Genomic DNA, 18,562 nt, shown 5'->3' on the forward strand with positions numbered 1-18,562 from the left:
GGTTTTGTTTATCCAGCTCACACATTTGCATTTGCTGGTTTGCCATTTCGTCTCATAAGAGCTTGCTAAGCAATTCTTCATGGCTGCAAGCATTGGCAGGGTGCAGCCTTCCACCAGGCAGTTAGTGGGACTTTTCTCCAGCTCTACAGAGTGAGTCACTCCAGCACTCCCTCCCCTCTTTTCTTTCTCCCTGGGCACGGAGACATTTGTGAGACACAAAAGGATAAAAGTCCTCCTGTGAACTGCTGGGTGAGTGCTGACATTTCTTGCCATGCAACTGATAGGACTGATCTTATAAAAATAAAACTCCCCAATAAAGAGTTCGGGGGATTGTAAACTCAAGAAGATCCATTTGCTCAGCTGGGGAAGTCTTCTGGAAATCACCTCCCCAAGGCATTCAGTATTCATTTGAAAATGCCTTGCTGCCCTCCATAGTTTGTGCTGAGGGTTAATCAGCCTTGCTGTTTTAATTGTTTTTTACATGCTTTATTTCCCCTGTGAATTTGTTTGCCCTTAACTTCCAGGCTGAGCTTCTTCTTACTGGTTCTTGTGTTACTCACTGGCTGAACATGAAAAGCCCTTGTAGTGCCCAGTATCTCTGGAATGTACTTAGGCACTTCATCAAGGCTACTCTCTCAGTCCCCCTTTTACTGTCCTATTTATCAGGGGACAGGAAGGAAATCAGGAACGATGACCACCCCAGGAAAATCACAGGGAGCTGGGGCTGTGTCCAGCTAAGGAGGGATTACAGTGTTCACTCGTGGCTTTTTGATTGCAAGACAAGAGTTCCCAGGGGCCATTCTGCTGAGAGCTCCTTTCTTCACTGACTTGCTCAGGAGCCCATTCCTGCCCAAGAGAGCATGTAGGTGCTGCTATGAGGAAATGAAGTGACATGGTGATGTAGCCACTCAGTGACAGAGGGAGGACAGTGAGTCCAGTGCAGGAACCAGAGCACTGTACTAGGAACCGATGTTTCTTTGTTTTCATTACTTCATTCCCCTTTACACAGCCAACCACCCATTTTCCTTCGCATTGGTACTTTTAGCCTCAAGGCTGTCGTCTTCAGTTTCTTGTCCTTTCTTTCTGATTTGGAGACTGCAATATCCTGGGAGAAGGATCAGTCTTACTACGTCTACATGGCAACGTGGCAAAGTTGTGGTCCCAGCGTGAGATGTGCTACTTGTTGGTGGACATAGGCCTCAAGCCCTTCTCCAGTGCATGAGTATGTTCTTCTCTTCATGAGAGCTCTTCTCTTCACATGAGTCTGCTTCCCAACTTGTCCAGCAGCTATCTGTTGAAGTAAGGGTCCGTGCCTCAGTTTTCCCAACCAGCAAAGAGCATTTCAATGTTCATCAGTGTTATTCATGGAGCTACTCACTCTCCTTATGGGAGTAGGACTAGAGGTCTGGTGAAAAGTGCTCTGAATGGTGGTGCTCAGATATGAAATTGCTCTGGTTTCCAGCAATCCCTATTTTTCATCTCTTGCCTATGAACTAATTGGTTCCTTAGATTTTATACAGAAAGTAACAGCCCTCACCAGTAGCAAAAGAGGCATTTTTAGCAGCAAATGAAGAAAGCTCCCATTTTGCAGCTTATTAGCAATTGATTTCACACCCTTTCACTCTCAAATGGACTTAAGATTTCTTCCCTTTTCCCGCCTCAAAATCCAGGTTGGTTTGTTGAAATAAGAAGTAAACATAATGACTTTAATAGGATGAGCTTGCGGGGCTGTTGGCTGACTGAGGCCACCCAGCTAGAGTTCAGTGTGAGACAGTCTGCACCTTATAAGGCTAAGAGATGAAGGCATTTACAACAAAAAAATAAAGGATCTGAGCATGTTATTTAAATCATGGTGCAGGCAACTTTTATTTAATTCCTTTTCTTCCCCTTCTGGTTCATGACAAAACCCGAAACATGCAAGTGAATATAACGTCTAACATTTGTTAAACCCAGACTGAAGGCCAGCCAGATAGGACTGAAAACAAACTGTGAATATTTTAAATGGAGTGAGATATACACAATGGAGTAAATAAAGGGCACATACCACATAAGAAATATTGGACAAAGTTCAAATGCTATTCATCTTGGAGAAAGGCTTTAGAGCAGAGCAGTGCAGCGTGGAAATGCTCGCATGTGCATTAGGATCCATTATGGTCTGCCAGCTTTCTGGGGGCAAGGGGAGTCATATCATTACAAAGAAAAAAAGGGAAAAAGATTACATCCCAGGTATTGCATGCTATCAGGTAATCACAACTCTGAAGAGCTAGGAAAAGCGAATAGGGGTTGTATTAGGCAATAGATGGAAATGATCCAACATGTCAAGAGTTCAATGCTACTTCTAGGTCTTAAGTGCTAATAAAATAAGCTCCTAAACGGCAGAAGGCACATGTCCAGCCCCGAATGCTTTCCAGTTCCTCAGCAGCTATTATTTTTTTCTGTCTGATAGAGCATTTTTAACTCTACTTCCCCAAGTCCAGAAATAGTCACAAACTTTGCTTGTTTTGTCTTTATTTGGGTGGTTTTTTTAGTTGATGCCACTTTGGAAACTGAAACTATTGAACTGAAATTCCTGCTGTGCATAATGCCACTTTTCCAATGTTTAAAAACATCTCAGTCTACTCATGGATTAGGTGGGAATCCCAGCTGTGTAAAAAGGGCAACATGCACAGCACACACAAGATGGAAAAAATTCAATATAATATACCCATTAATCAGGAGTTTGCTCTGTTCAAGCAATTGGCTCAATTCTGTGACTGGACAGAAGTTGCTCACAAATAAAAATGAAAAGGAAAACTCTAAGAAGAAAATTAGTATTTTTGGAGATGTTTGGACTGGGCTTTGGTGCTGTCAAATACAAGTGGTAGCCCAACACCCTGGTACCACTGATGGAAAGTTTGAAGGTCTCAGTAGTATTGAAACAAGATTTCTAAGGAAGTTTGAAAGGACCTTTATTCCTGTGAGAGTTGGGCACATACTTGCAGGTCAGCAGGAGAGTTAACAAAACTCTACCTATGATCTCCTCCTGCTCCTGAGCCATCCTCGCATCCCCTTCCCCAAAACCTAGTGCATCAGCCTTCTCCCTCAGCCAAAAGCTGACAGCTCTTGGCAGCCTGGCTCAGCGTGGCTGTTGGTTTTAATCACATCATTGCTTCATTTCTGTTTTCACTTCATGCTCATGTGTCTGTTGCCCATGAACTCTGCATTTTAATAGCAGCATGTCAAAAGAGCTGTTTAGATGCACTTTGGTGTATGAGCAGGGAACTCCCATTTGTCATCTCCCACAATATTGGGCATCTCAGGCCTGTTTGGCTATCTCCACGGGACCTGTTTGCAAGGGTGGAAGGCGACAATATTTTTCCAAAGACTCTTCTCTCAATCAAATGACAAGGGTCTTTGTGCTACCTCATGTGCTACCTCTCACCCTGCACTGCCCTTGGGATGAAAAGGCAGAGAAGCACTCTGTTTAAATATGCATCTAAAACTCTGCTGCACAATAGATTAACTGCCATCAGCTTTCTATTTAGGGCAAGGGAAAAACAGTAGAGATTTTTAATTGATAATTCAGAAAGACACTCCATTGAATGGTGTTAATAATTACATCTGCCTATTCTGAGCTCTTCATCTACGCAGGGGTAATAGAGCCTTGTCCCTCAGGGACTGGAGCCCAGCTGAGAAGGCGGGACACCAAGCAAAGGAGTTGTAATTTGTATTTTGTCAACAAAAGCTGCTTAATCCTCCAGAAAGGCATCCTTCAGAGAGGCAAGCCTTTGTCCCAGGGTTTTCAGAGTGGAGGGGGAGGATGGAGAGGGAGGGAGAGAGGGAGAAAAGGGAATTACTGGCCACATGTAATTTATGGTTGAAAAGGTTCATTTATAGCTATCCCACTGTTGTATGCTTAGCCTGAGACCCTACTAGCTTCTCATTCTCTCATCAAGTTTGCCTTTTGTGGCTATACGAATGGTAATGATTTGAGGAGAGGTTGGTCATGGTTGTTAAGAGTCATCTAGCGTGATCAGAACTGAAGCCTTAAATTGATATTCATGTTTAAATACATTTCACCAGCATGCAATTTGGAGTCCCTGCAATAATCAGGTAGGAGCAGGCAGTCATGAGGCAGTACTCGTGCATGTATGTATTTATTAGCCACATTTCAGTTTGTTTTCAGTAGGTTTCAGATGACACAAGGGATCTTTAACATCAGGTAGAAATGATTAAGTGTACATGAGGAATAAATAAATAATAAAAAGATCAAAACTGGAACTGGAGCCCTCTGAGCTCTGATGATCAGAAGATACTGCCTGCTTTTGCTTTAGGTCAGATCCAAACCAGAAGACACCTATTCCTTGTCCTGTAGTTTGGGTACAGTGAGAAACTCAAAACCTGAAGCAAGAAGTCCTGTAACAGCAGCAGCTACATGACATTTGTAGCATGCAAGGTTGGCACCTCATGGGAACAGACTCCAAAGTGGCATTAACCTCTTTCTCCATCTGGCTTCCAGCCTGAATGGCCTACAAAGGTTCTCAGCCCAGAAATAAGGCAGAACAATTGCACACCTTCACAGCAGGTATATCAGTGCTGTGAACTGGTTCACAGCCCATTAGACCATGGGCTAATAACAGAGTTGGATCTAACTGCAGCTCTGTTTGACGTGCTCACCCTACACCTTTCCAAGGTGAGATTACCCACACCTTGGCTTATGCCTCCAACCAGTGCAGTGAGGATCCTCCACCTCAGGAGGCTTGCTCTGAAAGGTGTAAAATAGCTCACAAGTGATTAACAGGGAGTGATCTGCAAAAAAAACCTGGTCTGAAGCCAATGAAACTTCTGCCATCCTCAACATAAAGTCATGAGCTACATTGACATAGCACCACTTCAAAAAAGCTGTTTAGTTGCACTTGGGTAAATGTGGATCATCATCTATCTACCCATAAGTGCCTAGCCAGGCTGGTGTGAATAATATGTCCTGTTTTGCAATGAGCTACTCCTGGCTTCAGATCAGGGAAATGGCTGCGGGATAAAGGCTAGAAGAGGAAGGTCCTTCTCCTTCAGTACAGGATAAAAACATGTTGGTAGGGAGGTCCATACTGCCATGAGGCAGTAGTGAAAGTAACATACAAGAGGATTTGATTGCAAAGCACAGCTTGGCCAACAAAGTGTTTACTCTCTCCCATTCTCAAGAGGAAGGCAACCTGTTCTCCAAGATTTCAGAACAGGATGCAAGGAGCTGTAGCTTGACTGTTCAGGTATCTTGTTCCTTTAAGTGTGATGCTAAACTGTACATCTAAACATACCCAGATATGGCTTTCTTTCCCTCCAGCTTTCTCCTTTCTTCCTTCTTCCTCTCTTCCATCCTGCCCATCTTGTCTCCATCTTTCTAACTGAAATTGCACACCCTGTCTCATTTCTAGACTGTGGTCTTCTTTTCATTTCAGAAGCTAATTGTCATAGAAACTAAGTAATATGAAGTCACAAGCCTAAGTTCAAGAGTCATATCAGGGTTTGCATTCTCTAAAAGAATTTCATTTTAAAGGATGAACAAAAGCAGCAAGGGCATTTCTGGGACAAAAGGAAAAGACACTTTGCAAACTAAATCAGTAAGTGCTCCTGTAACAGCCTGATCATTAGTTGATTCGTACAGTATTTCATCAGCGCACCCGTTCAACAGGAAACTCACTAATCAGGCAGTCATTCTCCTCTGTATAGTGCATAGCATGGATGATTTATTCACTCAAGGCATTGTTTGGGAGTTCAGTGGGACTAAGCAACTGCCATGCTGCTCTTATTGCACCACCTTCATTGAACACCCCCCCAAAACAGCAATGAGGTTTCACCTAGCTTGCAGACCTGCAACAGCATTGCTTCTTTACATCCTGGTAGCTACCCAGTTTGTAAGCATGGTAGAGTGCTTCTTCATCTCACTTTTTAGCAAAATAGAGAGTTTGAGGCCATCACCAGGTCTCTATGTTCTGTGTAGTTTTTTCTCAAGCTTCACTGCAGATCTGAGTTTCATAAATGCAAACATGAAAAATAAGAGTATGTGCATATGGACTGGGCAAAAAATCATCTCTAGAGTTAAGCCACTGAAGGCAAATACTAATGTGAAATCATGAGCCAGGTAATGAATTTGTCTCTTCTGCATCATCCCTGCTAATACATGCAGTAAATGTTTCTGAGTAAATGACTTTCAGCAAATGTTTCTTAGCGATGGGTTGTCGTGCACTTGTAACCATGTTTTAACACAGCAGCTTCCTTGCCCATGTCTTCCTAAACACCTTTGGTCTCGCATTTGAGCCATTAGGTTGGCTCAAGAGAACACAGTGCATCATGTAACCAGGGTGGATGCCTGCAACGCTTTTGGGTTGCTGAAGTACATATGGCATTGGCTTATGCTACAGCATTGACTGATATTGATTCATGCTTGCGTTGATATGCTGCCGTCCTATTACCAGGGGTTAGTTGTCTGTTTAGAGGTGTCACACTTTGTTTAGTCCCTTTGGTCATTTGGTAACTATTTGCATTACCTTTCTTTGCCTTTATTATTACTGACGGGGGACCAGTATGTTCTTAATTGTAAAAAAGAGTTGGGCACATACCTGAGAAACCAGAAAAACAGGATAGGAACAACGTCTGGAGAGAAACTGCTCTTGTAGAGCCACCAGTGACTAGGTAGAGGAGCTGCTGGGAATGGGATCAAGACCTTCTCACAGTTATTTCCCTCTGTATCCTGGGGCCTCCATGGAACACAAGAGGTTTTCCTGGTTTGTAAATAAAACCAGAACCAGAGGCCTATATTGTTTTAACTCTCATCATTCACAAGAGGAGGACTGAACATCAGATCACTTAAAAACCCATTAACCAAAAGCCTTTTGCTCAGGCAAGAACAGAATCAGCTTGACCAAAACACTCTGCTCTGCGCCTGCGTTTGTGAGACGATGACTCCAAATAGCACTTGGGGTTTACTCACAAAACAAAAACAGTGTGTTTCTGTTGAGCCAAAGCCTGTTTCAGGATTTCATATGCAGCAGACAATCTTCAGCCAGTGAGATTGTGCCACACTGCTGAATTTGCTTAAACTTTTCAGTTTGTCTAAATCAAAAGGGAAAAAAGGCACTTTCAGCAAGGGAATTCAATAGCTGTGCTAATTTACCCTGTGTTCCTTAGGCAGTGTGTTGAAGGGAAGTCTTTGCCCATTTTTCAATTTTGGCCATGGAGAAGGCAGGAGACAAAGGGAGCTAAATTCAGTTTATCCTGTCATAACTCACCAAACACAGTCTGCTCATTGCTAACAACTGATGTGGTCCCTTTGCAGACTTAGGGGATATTTGTCCTATATAGCTTTTCTGGATTTTGCTGCATTTCATAGAAGGAAACTCATTGCCATCAAGAAATAAGGTTTAGGGCCATTCCCAGCTCTGCTGGGAAATCATTTCACTGCTACTCCGCATTTCATTATCTGTTCTCATCTTGCTGGGTGAAATCTTCTCACTGGTTATTTCTACTCCCTGAGACATTATTTGCTCCAGAAGCAGCATTTTCCCAACAAACTGCCAGCATCATTACAATTTTCTATCTTTCCTCCTCACCTGCTGCCGGGTATTTGTACTGACAGGTAGGACTAAGCAGGGATCTCCCAGGACTCTGAATTTGGCCCCCAGCTTTCAGGACATGCCATCCATTGCCAGAAACTGCCCAAGCATAATATGAGCTAAGCCCAGCCCTCACCCCCTCCGCTGCTACTGGAAGCCTGTTTCAGAGCCATGCTCCTCAGGTGGCTGGAAAGCATCTTCTAATTTCCTGACTGTGTTTATTAGTGACCAGTTTATATCCATTTGTTCTTGTGCCAAACCTGCCTTTTGCTTTAATAGCTCTTTTCCCTTCTTCGTACTTACTTCCCTGATGTATTTATAGACAGCAATCATGTTCCCTTCATTTTGCTAGGCTTAACAAGCCAATCTCTTTTAGTTCTCTCTCATAAAACAGGCTTTCCAGGTCCTGATTATGCTTCGTTCTAGTTGCTTTTCTCTGCACCTGTTCCTGTTTGAGTTCATCTTCTCTGATAAAGTCAAAACAGCCTAAAATCACTGAAATATCCCACTGACTGCAGGACTGGGTTGGATTATTTTTCCAGCCAGAAGCATTTTAATAAACCTTGATATTATTTTGAAAGGCTATGTATTTCTTGCGTATAAGGAGGAAGTTTGGATATAAGGAGGAAGTTCTTTACTGTGAGGGTGGTGAAGCACTGGAATGGGTTGCCCAGGGAAGTTGTGAATGCTCCATCCCTGGTGGTGTTCAAGGCCAGGTTGGACAGAGCCCTGGATGACATGGTTTAGTGTGATAGCAGGCGGGTTGGAACTTGATGGTCTTAACAGCCTTTCCAACCCTAACTGTTCCATGATTCTATGATTTTTTTCAATCCAGATGTAATCTAATTAGTACTTGAAGGACCACAGTACTTAATAAAATAGTTGCTCTGACTACCTAGCTAATATGGGGCCATGACTGGCATGAAGCAGATGCTTGCTCTGCCTGCAACATTGCTCCATCCAGTGCTGGGGGAGAACCTATTTATCTAACTCCACCAGTTAACCTTTATTTTTTAAGGTTTGCCATATCATCCATCAAACTGGGAGGATTTCTTTTCACAGGTGCAAATGAGCCATCATATGTTTGCCAGCTTGGAAAACAGTTAGAAAATTAGGGGCTAGAACTGGGAGAGGCAGGAGAAATCACATTCTCACAGCCCTTGCTGAGATGCAGCTATCCTGCAAGAAACAGAGATGAGTTTTCTTCCATCACAAGTTTTGTGCTGGTTTCTGAGATCCTTGTCAGCAAATGTCAGCAGCTCTAAAGCTGAGCTCATCCTGTAATGAAACAGTTATCCCAGCCTTAAAGGCAGGATTAGCTACCCGAAGTGGAGCAGAGAGCCCCTCTGCACTTTTTAACACCTCATGAAGAGATCTGGCTGCCAACAAAAGGAAAATCCTAATGTGTAAAAAATGCATAATAATAAGGACTTTGGCTGAGTGGAATTCCATCACGGATCAGATGAAATTGCCTTGTGCAACTTGCTGAGGGCTTCAAGCTATGCTAAATGACCTTTGTACCATGTAAAATGGGCACTGCTGCAGGATGCAAGGAGAACCAGGGGCTGGGCTGCTCTTTTCTTTCCCCCCCCTATGGAGTTCAAGCTTGTCAAGAATACAACAAAAACCAGAGGGAGAAAGAAGAGGAAGAAATGTCCCATTGAATTTTGTCAGAGGAGAAAGAAAGTCTGTTTTCACATCTGTAAAGGGTCCAGGGGGGTACACAGCAAAAGTAGGATGCTACAGTCTGGTCCTGGGTAGCCAAGGATATGTTCAATGCCCCATGCAAGGGGTAAAATCCAACCTGTGCTGCAATATTTAAGGCTATAGCTGAAAACCACCTTGCCTTTGCCCTCTTTTGCCTGCCTGAGGCTCTCCACACTTGTGAAGGGACAGTGATTCTCAGAGGGTTTAGGGCTGAGGTTTCCGTGGGTGCACTCTAAAAATTAAGCCCTTGCTGCCTCCAAATGATGATAAACCCATGAATGCACTATTTATTGGTGTGTCCAAGAAGGGCTGTTGGGTGACCAGGCAGAGTCATGTCCCTGTCCACATGGGACTCAACATGACCCAAAGCTGTTCATGGGTGTCTGCACAGACTGGGAGGAGCTTTTCTTTCTCCTTTTTTCCTATGGGTTCCTCATCTGCCTTACAGGCACCTGAGCTGACAAGAGCTATAAAGGCAGGCAAGGACATAAGGGCTGGTCCTCCTGGAGGTGTTAAACATTTCCAGGCTAAGAATTATCTTGGATCACACACTCTGAGCTTCTCTTGGCACCAGAGTCAAGTCTTCCCTGGCTCAGCCTGGCAAGAGCTGCTGGGCTCTTTCCTTCTGTTTGCAGTAAGGGCTATAACCCTTTCTGTAGAGTCAATAGGGAATTCTACTTGACCACTTCTTCCCTATGTCATGACAGAAGATGCCCTTGAGATTTCCTATATTTTACAATACAGTTTTGAGTCTTTGACATAAAGTATTAAGTTTGTTATAGGGAGCAGGGCAACATTTTTTTCCGATGGACATGAAGAGATGTGGAAGAGCTATTGAGTGGTGGCTTTGGGACTGGACATGAGCTGCCTGTGATGGAGGAGAACTGAGCTCAGCATCAACGCGCTTACTATCAGTTCTGCCTCCATCCTGCTTCCTCCACTAAGGACTGGGACCAATGTGCTAGGAGCTGTACAAACACAATTCAAAAGCTTATACCTGCCTACCCAGAAATATTGCACAGAACACCCCTAACAAGTCAACAGCACAGGGTGCTTCCTTAATAAGAGAAAGAAAAAAAAGGCAATGGACACCCAAAATTGATGAGAAGAATCCAAGGTATCTCTACAGACATATTGTACATGTCTACAGAAGCAGGATATGGTCATCTGTTATCATACTCCCAGTGGCTTTGTATTTGATCTGGATGTGCATCAAATTACAAACTTCCCAAGAGCTCACCATTCAAACCACGGTCAGGTTTCAAAATAAGTGGTTTTCACCAGAGATCACCACGTTAGCATCCCCTAAAAGTTTATCCAGGGGGCTGAGAAAGGGTTTTGAAAGAAACAAGCCAACTGCAGGCACAGAGCACCAGAAAATCAGCCCTTGAGTTGCTGTCAAGACTTGTATTTATGACGTTGCCTTCGTCTCCCACATAATCCCATACTGCCCCACACATACACACCCATGTATCCTGAAGGGTGAACAAGCCTGAACAGGCAGAGATGAGTATCTGCTCAGTGGCACTAGATACCTGAATGGCTTCAGTCTCCTGCCGGCTCTTCATGCTGCTTTGCAGGTCTCTCAATAAGGATGCCCCAAATAGAAACACAAAGCTCACAGAGCACATGGTATTCCTGAAGGTCAAATGGCACAAGGAAAACAGAATCAGAGAGGAGAAATGGAGCTGGAGTCCTGCCTTCTTTTTCTACCCACTCCAGTGCCCTTTTGCATGACTTGAAGCTGTTTATTCACTCTACCTCCAAATCTTGTTTCACATATCTGTGGAATTCATACCGACCTGCCAGGAATTTCTTATGAGTTAATTTGGTCTGGGAGCATTGGAAGAGCTGCTACTGAAAAGCAAAGGGGATTTTTTTTATATATTATTATTATTTTGGGCTTTTTAATATTATTATTATTGTTAAACATTTTTCCTCCCCCTCCTTCTCCCTTCACCCATTGCTCGTGGCCAGAAGGTAACTGCACCTTCTGGGAGCATTACAGAGTGAGTGTTTCCACACATCTCCCTTGAACTTTTCTCCTGAAGGGCTGGTATCATGCTGTCAGACACCTGATCCATCTGGAGATAACAGGAGCAATTTATCCTTTGTGGCAGCTCATCTTCTTGCCCAGACGCCCTCAGTGTTGAAGCAGGGTGGAGGACAAGCAGGATAAATTTCCCTTTTTGCTTCTTTTTCTGGTGGTAGCAGCAACATTTGGCTCTGGTGATGTCCAGTTCCTCTTCCCTAGCTGAGATGGCCACTGAACAGACACAGAGAGCACGAGCATTGGCCTTGCAGCTCTTCCTCCCATGCTAGCATCCCTTTTGGATGGGTGTTTTTTTGATACAGAGTTGGATTTCTGGTCAAAGACTAAGGGGGATGGAGATCCCCTCTGTCCCATCAGTATGGTGGGTGCCTTACTCAATGTACACCAGGGCCGCTGAGCAAGGTCTCTCCAGCTCCCTGGTCCTAAACAGCCCTTAGACCTCTTAGAAAGGACCATTCCCCAGGTACATTAGTGGGCATGCAGCCCTGTCATGCCAGCACACTGCAAGCATCACACTGTGCCCACAGAACAGAGTTAACGGTGCTCTTCCAGACTGCAGGACTCCAGGGACATAGCACGTTTATCCACAGGCACGTTGCAGGGCAATGCTCCACAGTGCCTTCCCCCCATACCGACCAGTCTCCACACAGCAACCCCTTTCTTCTTCAGTTCAAAGTGCTCTGGCACTTCATCTGGAAAATTCTTTAAATCTACATTACCTCTGCCTTATTTAATCTTTTCGGGAGCGCTGACATCCAGTGCATGAAAAAGAGATTTTAGGCTGAAAGGAAAGCTGCTCCTGATCGCTTCTTGGGGCTCAGTTACAAACTGAATTGGAAACTGAAAGGTGAAAAGAATATGTTACCTTTTAAGTGTCACATTCTCCCCTGCAAAAATGCCTTTTAACTGAGCTGTTACAGAAGAAGTAGAAATAGTATCAAGCCACAGCCTTAGATTTTGCATTGTGCTTTGAATGCTCCTAAGCAGGTGCCTTTGGTGTCTGGCTTTGTTCTTGCACAAATGGGGGCCACCAGGCACATACTTGGAATTTGGGAATCCCTCAGACTGGGGAACTTTTACATCTCTGTGTGGAAGCACTGAACTGCAAGTGCCCGGTGCTTACAACACCTCACAGCACAAACCAGGTTCACCATCGGCATCAGCAGTGTTACAACAGCCCTGGCCACACTGCAAATAGCAGAAAGAGAAGCAAAGAGGAACTTGTAGGCAGCACCAATGCAGCTGAACATCATAATTCTCTGTTTATTATACTAGTAAACTGCAAACCACAATGGCCCTTGGAGCTTACCTGGTTTTAGCTTGAGGTGTTGCAGATTTTGTGCATCTGAGTTGAAGGATGTGCAGCAACTTATTGTACAACATTCTCTTCATGCTGCAGGACCCAGGGCACACAAAGCACTCACACGATCCTGGCTGGATCCCCATCAGCAGAGCTATTTTAGGACACAATCAGCAGGATATAGTCTTAGGACACAGTCTTAGGACACCATGTCTCCAGGAGGCACAGCTGCCTCCAGCTAATTACTGACCAAAACCATAGCCCCAGAGTGCCTTCCCGCATCAAAACATATATTTACCTATGGTGGAAAAGTATCAGGTGCCCCTCTACCATTCCCAACCAAACTGTTCATCCACTTGTCCTGGTGGATGTAGGATTTATAGGTGCCAGTGACAGAGAGATGGGCAAAAGTGCTGCAACAGGACAGAGAGATGGAGGGACTTGGAGTGCAGGTCAAAAGCAGATGGAGGGAGAGAAAAGGTTGGCTGGAAGCACCTCTCCAGAGCTGCTTCTTCTCTGTGTATCTCACAAATGCCATCATCTTCAACCTCTGCACCTATATAATGACTGTCTCCTGGCACCCTTACATGGGCCAGCCTGTCCTGACAAACTTCTATATCTGTCCTCATTCCCTTTTTTTCCCCCCCAGGACACTGACCTGGGCTGAGACCCATCATTTTTGACAGAACCCAACTTCAGTAGGAGTGTTGCCCAGTTAAGAAAAAGAAAGCCATAGTTTCCCTATAGAAAAGATAATCACTGTTGTTTGTGAGCAAACAGACTGTAGGACACTTATAAGAGCAGTGTAACAGAAAAAGATGCTCTTTATATATCAGACAGGCTGAGAAGTGATGATTAAAATGTCTCCTGTCATGATCAAATGGCAAATATAAAGAAATATTTTCTTACTGTTAAGCTTTCATAGCAGCCTTGTCCAGAAACCCTTTGATATTGTACAGTATCCAGTTATGTGAGTGCTCTTTACAGAAACAGGCACAAGCCTTTGTTGCAGGAGATCTTAGCTCAGTCCTTCCCTCTGACAGTGACTTAAGTGGTAGCACTGTGGTTCAATTCAATTGCTTATGCATGGGCATCTGATGCCACTGAACATGGCCTTCAGTGTCCCCCCAGCATCCATGAGGACACAGGTGGACCAACCCTTCTGTCTGATGGTGTTTGAGATACTCCCAATCTTGTCCAGAGGCAACGGATAACCAGATCAATGCAGTCAGATTAAACCCTTATCAATCCCCTGTGCATCAAGTTGCAGTCTACAGAACTTGAAACACCTTTTCCTCCTTGTTTTATAAAACTCCCTGCAACACCTGCAGATGGGATCTACATCAGGGCTCTCTTAAGGGGGTACCATTCTGTCCTTCTGTAATACACATACCAAAAGCATTTTAAAGGATAGCCCTTTCCTGTTGCGCTGATTAAAGGTTTATTGGTCTCTCTTGGGAGGCTGGTGAACCCCCCATGTGTATGCCTCCTCTGCATGCTGTGAGCCCACTGAGAATCAAAACAAAATACAAACAATCAGGAGCAAATTGCTTTTTATTTATACAACAAAGTTAATAGGCATGGAGTGCAGAGGCAGAGGAAGCTCCATCTCCAGCAGATGAAGACCTCCCAGTGAGCATTGGGTGGAGCCTGGCCTGCCCTCAGCTCCTTGAGGCTTCATCCCCATCCAGCAGTCCCAGGTAAAGTGGTTGAATCCAGTTAGCAGAAGGAAAAAGGGAGAAGCACTGCTTCTGTTTACACCAGAGTGCTGTGGCTTGCACCCTATTAGCTTATGAGTTACAACAAGTGATGGATGTATGGGTGAAAACTCAGGAGCAAATACCCCTCCTGAGCAGATCCAGATGGCCAGGAGCTAGAAATGCATCTGGTACCAAACCAACATGGCTTGGCTATAGCTGGGAGCAGGGACATAAGGGAGGGCTGCATGTGAGCAGCTCCATCAGAGCATCCCCAGGACAAGCTGTGGTGCAGACAGCTCTGACTCACTGGTCCTCCCAGCCTCATCCTGGAGCAGAAGTGGAGAGCAAGTCTGCACCAGCCCCAGAATGATTCCCCCACAGCAGCTGTGTGGGGATGTAAGCAAGGGGAGATGGGACTACTGCTGCTTACCATGCTTTCCATCTCACCTCTTGTGTAGGGAGGACAAGCACAGAAAGTCCTGCTTACTTCTGGACAGGGTGCTGGGTGGCGGCAGATCAAGAGCAAGAGATTAACAGCACAAAAGATGGAGGCAAAGTAGGGAGGTGAACATTGATCCCTTGGGGCAATTTGCCCCCCTGGCAGGACATATTCCTTCTCCTCTATAGGAAAGCACTCCAACCAAATACCTATTTCTTCAGTGTTTATGCACACCTGAGTTTGCCACCGTCTCTCATCACCATCAGTGCCTACCTCTCTGAGGGCACCCCAAATGTGCAGTTCATACCTGGAGCCCTGGGGATGGGCTTGGCTCTGACGCCAGGCAGACAGGTGAGCACTGCTGGTACCGCAGCTCCGCGGGGGGAATGACTCCCTGATTTATCTCCAGCCAAATCCTCCCTGATGTAAATCGCAGAAGCTGTCTTGGCAGGGAGCCCCATCCCCTTATATAAGCTGAAATATTGCCCTTTGAGGTTTATCCATTACTGCCAGACCGCTGAGCTGTTTGTCTCCAGCAAGGGCCCCAGAAGAGGAGAGGATGGTTGTGTTAGCACCATTTTTGTCCGTGCTAGGTAAATATTATTGCGCATTCTCCCTTGCGTCAGAGGGCCCAGCGCTGCTTGGACTCTGCTCTGTAGTGCTGAGATACTGGCTCAAATACTAGGGATTTAATTTGACCCCATAAGCATCTTTCACAGCTAAATGTTAGCTCTTTGGCAGCAGGGGTTAGAACATCTTTTGGGAGGTTGGAATTTACATACACACACACAGAGGAAAAGATTTCTTAAGAAGAATTGAACGCAGCAAATCACTGTGCATCTGGGAAATGGGTTTTCAGTGAACTGTAATCCCGTACCCCTTCATGCTTCCTCTCTGCCTTCCCACCCACAGAGATAAGCGCACACACACCAACACCTTTGAAACCCTCTAGTGCCAAGCAGATGCCCAGCCCATGCTCTGCCCTGCACAGCCAGCATCTCTTCAGTCATTTGTACCCCTCTTTGCTGAAGAGATCTGCCCTCCATCCCCATAGAATCATAGAATAGTTAAGGTTGGAAAGGACCTTAAGATCATCTGGTTCCAACCCCCTGCCATGGACAGGGACACCTCCCACTAAACCATGTCACCCAAGGCTCTGTCCAACCTGGCCTTGAACACCACCAGGGATGGAGCATTCACAGCTTCCCTGGGCAACCCATTCCAGTGCCTCACTACCTTTACAGTAAAGAACTTCCTTATATCCATGCTCCCACAGTGATTAGATTGCACTGTTGATCCAGTTGTGTTTGGAGAGCTATGTGTTTAAATGTTGGTGAGATGGCAAGCCTGGCAGAGGAAGGCAGCTATTCCCTCTGCAGAGCTCTGATAAGGCCATGGGTCTGGCTAATAGACCAGGAGGGGCTGATGAGGTCTGCTGAGTTTTGAAGTGCTCATTACATAGCTGCAAGATTGCAGAAGAGAGCAGAACTGGTGCCCAAGCAGTGTAAACCCAGAGATGGCGACAGGTAACCTGAAATTACCAGCTGGGACATCGCTTCTCTCATCTGATCTCACTTGAGCTGCCACTTGAACTTGAAGCTTAAAGTGTTTCCTTGCACTGAAGTTTAGCAAGTGCCCTGTGGCTGTTATCATTCCAGAATCCACTCTCAGGCACTGGCATGACAGGAACTGTTGTAGAGAGGCTCTTGGGTGGGATCTTATGGTAGAGCTGGGTCAAGTCTTCCTAACTCAGTGACAATTCACATCCCCGAGTAGCAGCATACACTGAGAAGTGTTGTCCTGGTGGGGACACCTCTTCTCTTTCTGTCTTTGACCTTCCAATCTCTTCTGGAAAGATCCATTTCAGCTCATCCTGCCCTGCCCAATGCATTGAGCTTGGCTCCACTGCTGTTCCCCCAGTGCTGAGGCAAACGTTGCTTCTCCGAGGGGAACCCACCTCGGATGTGCTTTTCTCTGACTGCAAGGGTGGTGGGGGAGCAAATCACTGTTTGTCACAGCATCAATCCCTATCCCATTCCCAATGCTTCCTCCATTTGATACCTCTCATTTCAGTCCTCTCTGCCACCTGGCTTGAGGGAAGAGCCTCACCTGAACCCAAAACCAAAGCAAAACAGGGGTTCAAAGTGTGAGATCCTGCATTAGGTAAACCCCAATTTACAGTAAGGCAGCCCCCCATCCCCTTCAGCATGTTTCTCAAGGGCTGGGGACCATTGTTTGAGAACAATGCAGCATTTTTATAAAAGAGTAGAGCACAGTTAATAAGTTCACTGAGAAAAACACAGCCTTTTAATATCTCTCTTTGTGACTCATAGTGTGAGAGCCAGCTGTTACTACTGGAGTGAAATTCCTTGCTGATTAGTCTTTTAAAGGGCTTCCCAGATAATTAAATAATGATTTCTCTCCCCATTCATTCTAAGTGACAGGAGAGCCTGGCAAACCCACTAAGCATGGAAGGGCAGCATGTTTTCCCAAGCCTTATAGGAGCTTAGCTATTCTGTGGCTAATCCGGTGCTCAAACCCAGCCGCAGATCCCTGCATCAAGGGACAGGCTGTCCCGCTCCATGATGCTCCAGGAGTGACTTGGGTTTTGCTGCCTGAAACACAGGAACAAGGCTTTAGGCCAGGGTTTTTAAATACGTCAGGAAGGATGGCCTTACCTGGGTGGACAAATAAAGGCTTTTTACCTGAGCTTCCAAAGAAACTAAGCTTGTCCTGAGGTTTGCATGAGCTGAGCAACACCAATTAATGACTCTGTCCTCCCTGGGCTGTGTTCAGGGCCACAGCTAGAAAGAACAACAGATATGGGGGCCATCTGGGGGTATTTCTGGGATAATCTGGTCTTCAGCACATCTGATGTTTCCACTGCGTTTCCAAGTCATGGCATGATCCACAGTGATTTGCTCAGGCAAGCATTTTAACCATGTTATTTTGTGGCCTCTCTGGGTACACCTCCATGGTCTGATGGAGTTATTCTCTATTATTTCCACCAAAGCATAAAAGGTGAAAGCCAACCTGTGTATTCACTAGGTGTAACACTGTGGTATAGCCAATCAATGCAGGATTCAGAAGCAGAGTAAGTGCATCCCCACTTAGTTTCACTTGTTTGCCTTTTAGATAGGCTTCTTATCTCATACCTTACTAAATCAGCAGGAAATTTCAGGACCCAATAACCTCTGAAAAAAAAAAAATAAGGTCAGAAATTTGTTATTTTCACCACCAACATTAAAAAAGGATTCACACATATCTTACCAAGGAACAAGACTGGTTTGTAGCTTCATTTATAGTGAAACATTTTTCCAGGGAGCAGATGCTTTTATTTAATTGAAAACCAATCAGAAATATCATCTGAGACAGGAAAACATTGACCAGCCATATAAATATGTGAAAATGAGCTTGCGAGGTTTGCCCATTCCTAATTGAGAATCTGTTTCCATGGTTAATTGCGAATCTGTTTAGGGGCAAAGCAGGGGTAGGGTAGATAAAAGGGAGAAAAATATTTAAGAAGCAAGTGCTTTATCAGCAACATACTGTAATGAGAGCCTAGCAAAGAAAACATGGATTCATTTTATTTTTTAACTAAGAGCCATCTGGCCATCTTGGCAACAAGAAAAGATGCACCATTAGCGAGAGAGTCTGAAGAAGTTATTACAACCTAAGTGTAACCCACAAGGCATGTTCGGGCACTTGGAAATGCTTGGGTTTGTAATGTCTCCCAAGTAGCAGCACTGTTTAACCATTGCATTGACAGGTAAACTG

General features: G+C 44.9%; 1 long non-coding RNA gene across 3 annotated transcripts in view; it reads right to left on the minus strand.

Moving 5' to 3' along the window:
- The window catches only part of LOC133215701 (uncharacterized), a 51,158-nt gene extending 38,392 nt beyond the window's left edge, over positions 1-12,766 (minus strand). For 2 of the 3 annotated variants that reach the window (XR_009726466.1, XR_009726468.1), the window contains exon 1: positions 12,656-12,766. This is a non-coding gene — a long non-coding RNA (uncharacterized LOC133215701). The remainder of the gene's footprint in view (positions 1-12,655) is intronic. The other variant, XR_009726467.1, reaches the window with a different exon arrangement.
- Between the last annotated feature and the right edge of the window lie 5,796 nt (positions 12,767-18,562).

This window comes from Neopsephotus bourkii, unplaced genomic scaffold (genome assembly GCF_033783945.1).
Source record: "Neopsephotus bourkii isolate Nb327-2 ecotype Australia unplaced genomic scaffold, CSIRO-AGI_Nbou_v1 NB_994, whole genome shotgun sequence".
NCBI lineage: Eukaryota > Metazoa > Chordata > Aves > Psittaciformes > Psittacidae > Neopsephotus > Neopsephotus bourkii.